This window comes from Bufo bufo, chromosome 5 (genome assembly GCF_905171765.1).
Source record: "Bufo bufo chromosome 5, aBufBuf1.1, whole genome shotgun sequence".
NCBI lineage: Eukaryota > Metazoa > Chordata > Amphibia > Anura > Bufonidae > Bufo > Bufo bufo.
Window position 1 is genome coordinate 565,222,087 of NC_053393.1, and position 12,224 is coordinate 565,234,310.

Consider the following 12,224-nt stretch of genomic DNA (forward strand, 5'->3'; position numbering starts at 1 on the left):
TCAGACATGGAGTTTAGCCTGCTCACAGTGAACTGTCTATTTCCCATACACCAGAACGGACCTTTTCTATGTGTTATATACAGAGAGGTCTCCTGCTGGTGAGGTCCTCTTCAGACATGGAGTTTAGCCTGCTCACAGTGAACTGTCTATTTCCCATACACCAGACGGACCTTTTCTATGTGTTATATACAGAGAGGTCCTCCTGCTGGTGAGGTCCTCTTCAGACATGGAGTTTAGCCTGCTCACAGTAAACTGTCTATTTCCCATACACCAGACGGACCTTTTCTATGTGTTATATACAGAGAGGTTCTCCTGCTGGTGAGGTCCTCTTCAGACATGGAGTTTAGCCTGCTCACAGTAAACTGTCTATTTCCCATACACCAGACGGACCTTTTCTATGTGTTATATACAGAGAGGTTCTCCTGCTGGTGAGGTCCTCTTCAGACATGGAGTTTAGCCTGCTCACAGTGAACTGTCTATTTCCCATACACAGAACGGACCTTTTCTATGTGTTATATACAGAGAGGTTCTCCTGCTGGTGAGGTCCTCTTCAGACATGGAGTTTAGCCTGCTCTCAGTGAACTGTCTATTTCCCATACACCAGACGGACCTTTTCTATGTGTTATATACAGAGAGGTCCTCCTGCTGGTGAGGTCCTCTTCAGACATGGAGTTTAGCCTGCTCACAGTAAACTGTCTATTTTCCATACACCAGACGGACCTTTTCTATGTGTTATATACAGAGAGGTCCTCCTGCTGGTGAGGTCCTCTTCAGACATGGAGTTTAGCCTGCTCACAGTGAACTGTCTATTTCCCATACACCAGACGGACCTTTTCTATGTGTTATATACAGAGAGGTTCTCCTGCTGGTGAGGTCCTCTTCAGACATGGAGTTTAGCCTGCTCACAGTGAACTGTCTATTTCCCATACACCAGACGGACCTTTTCTATGTGTTATATACAGAGAGGTTCTCCTGCTGGTGAGGTCCTCTTCAGGTATGGTGTTTAGCCTGCTCACAGTGAACTGTCTATTTCCCATACACCAGACGGACCTTTTCTATGTGTTATATACAGAGAGGTCCTCCTGTTGGTGAGGTCCTCTTCAGACATGGAGTTTAGCCTGCTCACAGTGAACTGTCTATTTCCCATACACCAGACGGACCTTTTCTATGTGTTATATACAGAGAGGTTCTCCTACTGGTGAGGTCCTCTTCAGGTATGGAGTTTAGCCTGCTCACAGTGAACTGTCTATTTCCCATACACCAGACGGACCTTTTCTATGTGTTATATACAGAGAGGTTCTCCTACTGGTGAGGTCCTCTTCAGGTATGGAGTTTAGCCTGCTCACAGTGAACTGTCTATTTCCCATACACCAGACGGACCTTTTCTATGTGTTATATACAGAGAGGTTCTCCTGCTGGTGAGGTCCTCTTCAGACATGGAGTTTAGCCTGCTCACAGTGTAATGTCTATTTCCCATACACCAGACGGACCTATTCTATGTGTTATATACAGAGAGGTTCTCCTGCTGGTGAGGTCCTCTTCAGACATGGAGTTTAGCCTGCTCACAGTGAACTGTCTATTTCCCATACACAGAACGGACCTTTTCTATGTGTTATATACAGAGAGGTCCTCCTGCTGGTGAGGTCCTCTTCAGACATGGAGTTTAGCCTGCTCTCAGTGAACTGTCTATTTCCCATACACCAGACGGACCTTTTCTATGTGTTATATACAGAGAGGTCCTCCTGCTGGTGAGGTCCTCTTCAGACATGGAGTTTAGCCTGCTCACAGTAAACTGTCTATTTCCCATACACCAGACGGACCTTTTCTATGTGTTATATACAGAGAGGTCCTCCTGCTGGTGAGGTCCTCTTCAGACATGGAGTTTAGCCTGCTCACAGTGAACTGTCTATTTCCCATACACCAGACGGACCTTTTCTATGTGTTATATACAGAGAGGTTCTCCTGCTGGTGAGGTCCTCTTCAGACATGGAGTTTAGCCTGCTCACAGTGAACTGTCTATTTCCCATACACCAGACGGACCTTTTCTATGTGTTATATACAGAGAGGTTCTCCTGCTGGTGAGGTCCTCTTCAGACATGGAGTTTAGCCTGCTCACAGTGAACTGTCTATTTCCCATACACCAGACGGACCTTTTCTATGTGTTATATACAGAGAGGTTCTCCTGCTGGTGAGGTCCTCTTCAGACATGGAGTTTAGCCTGCTCACAGTGAACTGTCTATTTCCCATACACCAGACGGACCTTTTCTATGTGTTATATACAGAGAGGTCCTCCTGCTGGTGAGGTCCTCTTCAGACATGGAGTTTAGCCTGCTCACAGTGAACTGTCTATTTCCCATACACCAGAAGGACCTTTTCTATGTGTTATATACAGAGAGGTCCTCCTGCTGGTGAGGTCCTCTTCAGACATGGAGTTTAGCCTGCTCACAGTGAACTGTCTATTTCCCATACACCAGACGGACCTTTTCTATGTGTTATATACAGAGAGGTCCTCCTGCTGGTGAGGTCCTCTTCAGACATGGAGTTTAGCCTGCTCACAGTAAACTGTCTATTTCCCATACACCAGACGGACCTTTTCTATGTGTTATATACAGAGAGGTTCTCCTGCTGGTGAGGTCCTCTTCAGACATGGAGTTTAGCCTGCTCACAGTGAACTGTCTATTTCCCATACACCAGACGGACCTTTTCTATGTGTTATATACAGAGAGGTTCTCCTGCTGGTGAGGTCCTCTTCAGGTATGGTGTTTAGCCTGCTCACAGTGAACTGTCTATTTCCCATACACCAGACGGACCTTTTCTATGTGTTATATACAGAGAGGTCCTCCTGTTGGTGAGGTCCTCTTCAGAAATGGAGTTTAGCCTGCTCACAGTGAACTGTCTATTTCCCATACACCAGACAGACCTTTTCTATGTGTTATATACAGAGAGGTTCTCCTGCTGGTGAGGTCCTCTTCAGACATGGAGTTTAGCCTGCTCACAGTGTAATGTCTATTTCCCATACACCAGACGGACCTTTTCTATGTGTTATATACAGAGAGGTTCTCCTACTGGTGAGGTCCTCTTCAGGTATGGAGTTTAGCCTGCTCACAGTGAACTGTCTATTTCCCATACACCAGACGGACCTTTTCTATGTGTTATATACAGAGAGGTCCTCCTGCTGGTGAGGTCCTCTTCAGACATGGAGTTTAGCCTGCTCACAGTGAACTGTCTATTTCCCATACACCAGACGGACCTTTTCTATGTGTTATATACAGAGAGGTTCTCCTACTGGTGAGGTCCTCTTCAGACATGGAGTTTAGCCTGCTCACAGTGAACTGTCTATTTCCCATACACCAGACGGACCTTTTCTATGTGTTATATACAGAGAGGTTCTCCTACTGGTGAGGTCCTCTTCAGGTATGGAGTTTAGCCTGCTCACAGTGAACTGTCTATTTCCCATACACCAGACGGACCTTTTCTATGTGTTATATACAGAGAGGTTCTCCTGCTGGTAAGGTCCTCTTCAGGTATGGAGTTTAGCCTGCTCACAGTGAACTGTCTATTTCCCATACACCAGACGGACCTTTTCTATGTGTTATATACAGAGAGGTTCTCCTGCTGGTGAGGTCCTCTTCAGACATGGAGTTTAGCCTGCTCACAGTGAACTGTCTATTTCCCATACACCAGAAGGACCTTTTCTATGTGTTATATACAGAGAGGTCCTCCTGCTGGTGAGGTCCTCTTCAGACATGGAGTTTAGCCTGCTCACAGTGTAATGTCTATTGCCCATACACCAGACGGACCTTTTCTATGTGTTATATACAGAGAGGTCCTCCTGCTGGTGAGGTCCTCTTCAGACATGGAGTTTAGCCTGCTCACTGTGAACTGTCTATTTCCCATACACCAGACGGACCTTTTCTATGTGTTATATACAGAGAGGTCCTCCTGCTGGTGAGGTCCTCTTCAGACATGGAGTTTAGCCTGCTCACAGTGAACTGTCTATTTCCCATACCCCAGACGGACCTTTTCTATGTGTTATACACAGAGAGGTCCTCCTGCTGGTGAGGTCCTCCTCAGACATGGAGTTTAGCCTGCTCACAGTGAACTGTCTATTTCCTATACACCAGACGGACTTTTTCTATGTGTTATATACAGAGAGGTTCTCCTGCTGGTGAGGTCCTCTTCAGGTATGGAGTTTAGCCTGCTCACAGTGTACTGTCTATTTCCCATACACCAGACGGACCTTTTCTATGTGTTATATACAGAGAGGTTCTCCTGCTGGTGAGGTCCTCTTCAGACATGGAGTTTAGCCTGCTCACAGTGAACTGTCTATTTCCCATACACAGAACGGACCTTTTCTATGTGTTATATACAGAGAGGTCCTCCTGCTGGTGAGGTCCTCTTCAGACATGGAGTTTAGCCTGTTCACAGTGTAATGTCTATTTCCCATACACCAGACAGACCTTTTCTATGTGTTATATACAGAGAGGTTCTCCTGCTGGTGAGGTCCTCTTCAGACATGGAGTTTAGCCTGCTCACAGTGTAATGTCTATTTCCCATACACCAGACGGACCTTTTCTATGTGTTATATACAGAGAGGTTCTCCTGCTGGTGAGGTCCTCTTCAGACATGGAGTTTAGCCTGCTCACAGTGTACTGTCTATTTCCCATACACCAGACGGACCTTTTCTATGTGTTATATACATAGAGGTTCTCCTGCTGGTGAAGTCCTCTTCAGGTATGGAGTTTAGCCTGCTCACAGTGTACTGTCTATTTCCCATACACCAGACGGACCTTTTCTATGTGTTATATACAGAGAGGTTCTCCTGCTGGTGGGGTCCTCTTCAGACATGGAGTTTAGCCTGCTCACAGTGAACTGTCTATTTCCCATACACCAGACGGACCTTTTCTATGTGTTATATACAGAGAGGTCCTCCTGCTGGTGAGGTCCTCTTCAGACATGGAGTTTAGCCTGCTCACAGTGAACTGTCTATTTCCCATACACCAGACGGACCTTTTCTATGTGTTATATACAGAGAGGTCCTCCTGCTGGTGAGGTCCTCTTCAGACATGGAGTTTAGCCTGCTCACAGTGAACTGTCTATTTCCCATACACCAGACGGACCTTTTCTATGTGTTATATACAGAGAGGTCCTCCTGCTGGTGAGGTCCTCTTCAGACATGGAGTTTAGCCTGCTCACAGTGAACTGTCTATTTCCCAAACACCAGACGGACCTTTTCTATGTGTTATATACAGAGAGGTCCTCCTGCTGGTGAGGTCCTCTTCAGACATGGAGTTTAACCTGCTCACAGTGTAATGTCTATTTCCCATACACCAGACAGACCTTTTCTATGTGTTATATACAGAGAGGTCCTCCTGCTGGTGAGGTCCTCTTCAGACATGGAGTTTAGCCTGCTCACAGTGAACTGTCTATTTCCCATACACCAGACGGACCTTTTCTATGTGTTATATACAGAGAGGTTCTCCTGCTGGTGAGGTCCTCTTCAGACATGGAGTTTAGCCTCCTCACAGTGAACTGTCTATTTCCCATACACCAGACGGACCTTTTCTATGTGTTATATACAGAGAGGTTCTCCTGCTGGTGAGGTCCTCTTCAGACATGGAGTTTAGCCTCCTCACAGTGAACTGTCTATTTCCCATACACCAGACGGACCTTTTCTATGTGTTATATACAGAGAGGTCCTCCTGCTGGTGAGGTCCTCTTCAGACATGGAGTTTAGCCTGCTCACTGTGAACTGTCTATTTCCCATACACCAGACGGACCTTTTCTATGTGTTATATACAGAGAGGTCCTCCTGCTGGTGAGGTCCTCTTCAGACATGGAGTTTAGCCTGCTCACAGTGAACTGTCTATTTCCCATACCCCAGACGGACCTTTTCTATGTGTTATACACAGAGAGGTCCTCCTGCTGGTGAGGTCCTCCTCAGACATGGAGTTTAGCCTGCTCACAGTGAACTGTCTATTTCCTATACACCAGACGGACTTTTTCTATGTGTTATATACAGAGAGGTTCTCCTGCTGGTGAGGTCCTCTTCAGGTATGGAGTTTAGCCTGCTCACAGTGTACTGTCTATTTCCCATACACCAGACGGACCTTTTCTATGTGTTATATACAGAGAGGTTCTCCTGCTGGTGAGGTCCTCTTCAGACATGGAGTTTAGCCTGCTCACAGTGAACTGTCTATTTCCCATACACAGAACGGACCTTTTCTATGTGTTATATACAGAGAGGTCCTCCTGCTGGTGAGGTCCTCTTCAGACATGGAGTTTAGCCTGCTCACAGTGTAATGTCTATTTCCCATACACCAGACAGACCTTTTCTATGTGTTATATACAGAGAGGTTCTCCTGCTGGTGAGGTCCTCTTCAGACATGGAGTTTAGCCTGCTCACAGTGTAATGTCTATTTCCCATACACCAGACGGACCTTTTCTATGTGTTATATACAGAGAGGTTCTCCTGCTGGTGAGGTCCTCTTCAGACATGGAGTTTAGCCTGCTCACAGTGTACTGTCTATTTCCCATACACCAGACGGACCTTTTCTATGTGTTATATACATAGAGGTTCTCCTGCTGGTGAAGTCCTCTTCAGGTATGGAGTTTAGCCTGCTCACAGTGTACTGTCTATTTCCCATACACCAGACGGACCTTTTCTATGTGTTATATACAGAGAGGTTCTCCTGCTGGTGGGGTCCTCTTCAGACATGGAGTTTAGCCTGCTCACAGTGAACTGTCTATTTCCCATACACCAGACGGACCTTTTCTATGTGTTATATACAGAGAGGTCCTCCTGCTGGTGAGGTCCTCTTCAGACATGGAGTTTAGCCTGCTCACAGTGAACTGTCTATTTCCCATACACCAGACGGACCTTTTCTATGTGTTATATACAGAGAGGTCCTCCTGCTGGTGAGGTCCTCTTCAGACATGGAGTTTAGCCTGCTCACAGTGAACTGTCTATTTCCCATACACCAGACGGACCTTTTCTATGTGTTATATACAGAGAGGTCCTCCTGCTGGTGAGGTCCTCTTCAGACATGGAGTTTAGCCTGCTCACAGTGAACTGTCTATTTCCCAAACACCAGACGGACCTTTTCTATGTGTTATATACAGAGAGGTCCTCCTGCTGGTGAGGTCCTCTTCAGACATGGAGTTTAACCTGCTCACAGTGTAATGTCTATTTCCCATACACCAGACAGACCTTTTCTATGTGTTATATACAGAGAGGTCCTCCTGCTGGTGAGGTCCTCTTCAGACATGGAGTTTAGCCTGCTCACAGTGAACTGTCTATTTCCCATACACCAGACGGACCTTTTCTATGTGTTATATACAGAGAGGTTCTCCTGCTGGTGAGGTCCTCTTCAGACATGGAGTTTAGCCTCCTCACAGTGAACTGTCTATTTCCCATACACCAGACGGACCTTTTCTATGTGTTATATACAGAGAGGTTCTCCTGCTGGTGAGGTCCTCTTCAGACATGGAGTTTAGCCTCCTCACAGTGAACTGTCTATTTCCCATACACCAGACAGACCTTTTCTATGTGTTATATACAGAGAGGTCCTCCTGCTGGTGAGGTCCTCTTCAGACATGGAGTTTAGCCTGCTCACAGTGAACTGTCTATTTCCCATACACAGAACGGACTTTTTCTATGTGTTATATACAGAGAGGTCCTCCTGCTGGTGAGGTCCTCTTCAGACATGGAGTTTAGCCTGCTCACAGTGAACTGTCTATTTCCCATACACCAGACGGACCTTTTCTATGTGTTATATACAGAGAGGTCCTCCTGCTGGTGAGGTCCTCTTCAGACATGGAGTTTAGCCTGCTCTCAGTGTACTGTCTATTTCCCATACACCAGACGGACCTTTTCTATGTGTTATACACAGAGAGGTCCTCCTGCTCGTGGGGTCCTCTTCAGACATGGAGTTTAGCCTGCTCACAGTGAACTGTCTATTTCCCATACACCAGACGGACCTTTTCTATGTGTTATATACAGAGAGGTTCTCCTGCTGGTGAGGTCCTCTTCAGGTATGGAGTTTAGCCTGCTCACAGTGAACTGTCTATTTCCCATACACCAGACGGACCTTTTCTATGTGTTATATACAGAGAGGTCCTCCTGCTGGTGAGGTCCTCTTCAGACATGGAGTTTAGCCTGCTCACAGTGAACGGTCTATTTCCCATACACCAGACGGACCTTTTCTATGTGTTATATACAGAGAGGTTCTCCTGCTGGTGAGGTCCTCTTCAGACATGGAGTTTAGTCTGCTCACAGTGAACTGTCTATTTCCCATACACCAGACGGACCTTTTCTATGTGTTATATACAGAGAGGTCCTCCTGCAGGTGAGGTCCTCTTCAGACATGGAGTTTAGCCTGCTCACAGTGTACTGTCAATTTCCCATACACCAGACGGACCTTTTCTATGTGTTATATACAGAGAGGTTCTCCTGCTGGTGAGGTCCTCTTCAGACATGGAGTTTAGCCTGCTCACAGTGAACTGTCTATTTCCCATACACCAGACGGACCTTTTCTATGTGTTATATACAGAGAGGTCCTCCTGCTGGTGAGGTCCTCTTCAGACATGGAGTTTGGCCTGCTCACAGTGAACTGTCTATTTCCCATACACCAGACGGACCAGACGGGATCACATCAGCTGGAGACACAGCAGACCCAGGATCACATCAGCTGGAGACACAGCAGACCCAGGATCACATCAGCCAGAGACACAGCAGACCCAGGATCACATCAGCCAGAGGCACAGCAGACCCAGGATCACATCAGCCAGAGGCACGGCAGACCCAGGATCACATCAGCCAGAGACACAGCAGACCCAGGATCACATCAGCCAGAGGCACAGCAGACCCAGGATCACATCAGCCAGAGACACAGCAGACCCAGGATCACATCAGCTGGAGACACGCCATTTTAGACAACACCGATTACTGGTTGTTCACCCTTCTCGAAAGAGAACTTCTCATCTCTCATTCCTGTGGTGGAGACGATGAGCAAAATGGTGCAATACCAGAAGGTCCTTGTTGGAAAATTGCTCCAAAATTTTCCATCTGACAACACTGGCGGCAGAGTCCATTCTTCCATAGGCAACCGAGGAGGGGAGACGAGGGGAACACACAGCAGTTCCAACAGAGGCAGGACAACACTCTCCAAGGCCTGGGACAGTTTTATGACACCCCGCCAGCACCCTCACCCTGAAGCGCGGCCTAGTGTCACAAGGAGGGAAAAGTTTTGTAAGATGGTGAAGGAGAACGTAGTAGACCGTGTCAGCGTCCTCAGTGATCACTCAGTGCCTTACAACTACTGGGTGTCCAAGCTGGACACGTGGCACGAACTCTACGCCTTGGAGGTGCTGGCCTGCCCTGCCGCCAGTGTTTTGTCAGAGCGGGTATTTAGTGCTGCTGGGGGCATAATAACTGATAAGTGTATCCGCCTGTCCACTGAAAATGCTGACAGGTTGACTCTTATAAAAGGGCTGGATTGGCCCTGACTTCTCGACTTCACCAGAGGAAAGCTGAGCTGATGATGAACATAAAGGCAGTTTCAATCTATCATTTATAATGTACTCAATCCACTGTAGTGTGTTCCCTGCACCTTTTCCACCACAAAAAACGAGTATATGGTGGAATCTTGTTTTCTCCTCCTCCTCCTCCAGATTCTATATATTCCCTCCACTCTAATTTATTTTCATATGGTCAGCTCAGCAGCAGGCCCTCGCCCATAATGTTTTAGAGGGTCAGCTGACCAGCAGGCACTCGCCCATAATGTTTTAGAGGGTCAGCTGACCAGCAGGCACTCGCCCATCATGTTTTAGAGGGTCAGCTCAGCAGCAGGCCCTCGCCCATAATGTTTTAGAGGGTCAGCTGACCAGCAGGCACTCGCCCATAATGTTTTAGAGGGTCAGCTGACCAGCAGGCACTCGCCCATAATGTTTTAGAGGGTCAGCTCAGCAGCAGGCCCTCGCCCATAATGTTTTAGAGGGTCAGCTCAGCATCAGGCCCTCGCCCATAATGTTTTAGAGGGTCAGCTCAGCAGCAGGCCCTCGCCCATAATGTTTTAGAGGGTCAGCTCAGCAGCAGGCTCTCGCATATAATGTTTTAGAGGGTCAGATCAGCAGCAGGCCCTCACCCCTTATGTTTTAGAGGGTCAGATCAGCAGCAGACCCTCACCCCTAATGTTTTAGAGGGTCAGCTCACCAGCAGGCCCTCGCCCATAATGTTTTAGAGGGTCAGCTCAGCAGCAGGCCCTCGCCCATAATGTTTTAGAGGGTCAGCTGACCAGCAGGCACTCGCCCATAATGTTTTAGAGGGTCAGCTGACCAGCAGGCACTCGCCCATAATGTTTTAGAGGGTCAGCTCAGCAGCAGGCCCTCGCCCATAATGTTTTAGAGGGTCAGCTCAGCATCAGGCCCTCGCCCATAATGTTTTAGAGGGTCAGCTCAGCAGCAGGCCCTCGCCCATAATGTTTCAGAGGGTCAGATCAGCAGCAGGCCCTCGCCCATAATGTTTTAGAGGGTCAGCTCAGCAGCAGGCTCTCGCATATAATGTTTTAGAGGGTCAGATCAGCAGCAGGCCCTCACCCCTTATGTTTTAGAGGGTCAGATCAGCAGCAGACCCTCACCCCTAATGTTTTAGAGGGTCAGCTCAGCAGCAGGCCCTCGCCCATAATGTTTTAGAGGGTCAGCTCAGCAGCAGGCCCTCGCCCATAATGTTTTAGAGGGTCAGCTGACCAGCAGGCACTCGCCCATAATGTTTTAGAGGGTCAGCTCAGCAGCAGGCCCTCGCCCATAATGTTTTAGAGGGTCAGCTCAGCATCAGGCCCTCGCCCTTAATGTTTTAGAGGGTCAGCTCAGCAGCAGGCCCTCGCCCATAATGTTTCAGAGGGTCAGATCAGCAGCAGGCCCTCGCCCATAATGTTTTAGAGGGTCAGCTCAGCAGCAGGCTCTCGCATATAATGTTTTAGAGGGTCAGATCAGCAGCAGACCCTCACCCCTAATGTTTTAGAGGGTCAGCTCACCAGCAGGCCCTCGCCCATAATGTTTTAGAGGGTCAGCTCAGCAGCAGGCACTCGCCCATAATGTTTTAGAGGGTCAGCTCAGCAGCAGGCCCTCGCCCATAATGTTTCAGAGGGTCAGCTCACCAGCAGGCCCTCGCCCATAATGTTTTAGAGGGTCAGCTCAGCAGCAGGCCCTCGCCCCTTATGTTTTAGAGGGTCAGCTCAGCAGCAGGCACTCGCCCATAATGTTTTAGAGGGTCAGCTCAGCAGCAGGCCCTCGCCCATAATGTTTTAGAGGGTCAGCTGACCAGCAGGCACTCGCCCATAATGTTTTAGAGGGTCAGCTGACCAGCAGGCACTCGCCCCTTATGTTTTAGAGGGTCAGCTCAGCAGCAGGCACTCGCCCATAATGTTTTAGAGGGTCAGCTGACCAGCAGGCACTCGCCCATAATGTTTTAGAGGGTCAGCTCAGCAGCAGGCCCTCGCCCATAATGTTTTAGAGGGTCAGCTCAGCAGCAGGCCCTCGCCCATAATGTTTTAGAGGGTCAGCTCAGCATCAGGCCCTCGCCCATAATGTTTTAGAGGGTCAGCTCAGCAGCAGGCCCTCGCCCATAATGTTTCAGAGGGTCAGCTCAGCAGCAGGCCCTCGCCCATAATGTTTTAGAGGGTCAGCTCAGCAGCAGGCTCTCGCATATAATGTTTTAGAGGGTCAGATCAGCAGCAGGCCCTCACCCCTTATGTTTTAGAGGGTCAGATCAGCAGCAGACCCTCACCCCTAATGTTTTAGAGGGTCAGCTCACCAGCAGGCCCTCGCCCATAATGTTTTAGAGGGTCAGCTCAGCAGCAGGCCCTCGCCCCTTATGTTTTAGAGGGTCAGCTCAGCAGCAGGCACTCGCCCATAATGTTTTAGAGGGTCAGCTCAGCAGCAGGACCTCGCCCATAATGTTTCAGAGGGTCAGCTCACCAGCAGGCCCTCGCCCATAATGTTTTAGAGGGTCAGCTCAGCAGCAGGCACTCGCCCATAATGTTTCAGAGGGTCAGCTGACCAGCAGGCACTCGCCCATAATGTTTTAGAGGGTCAGCTGACCAGCAGGCACTCGCCCATCATGTTTTAGAGGGTCAGCTCAGCAGCAGGCCCTCGCCCATAATGTTTTAGAGGGTCAGCTGACCAGCAGGCACTCGCCCATAATGTTTTAGAGGGTCAGCTGACCA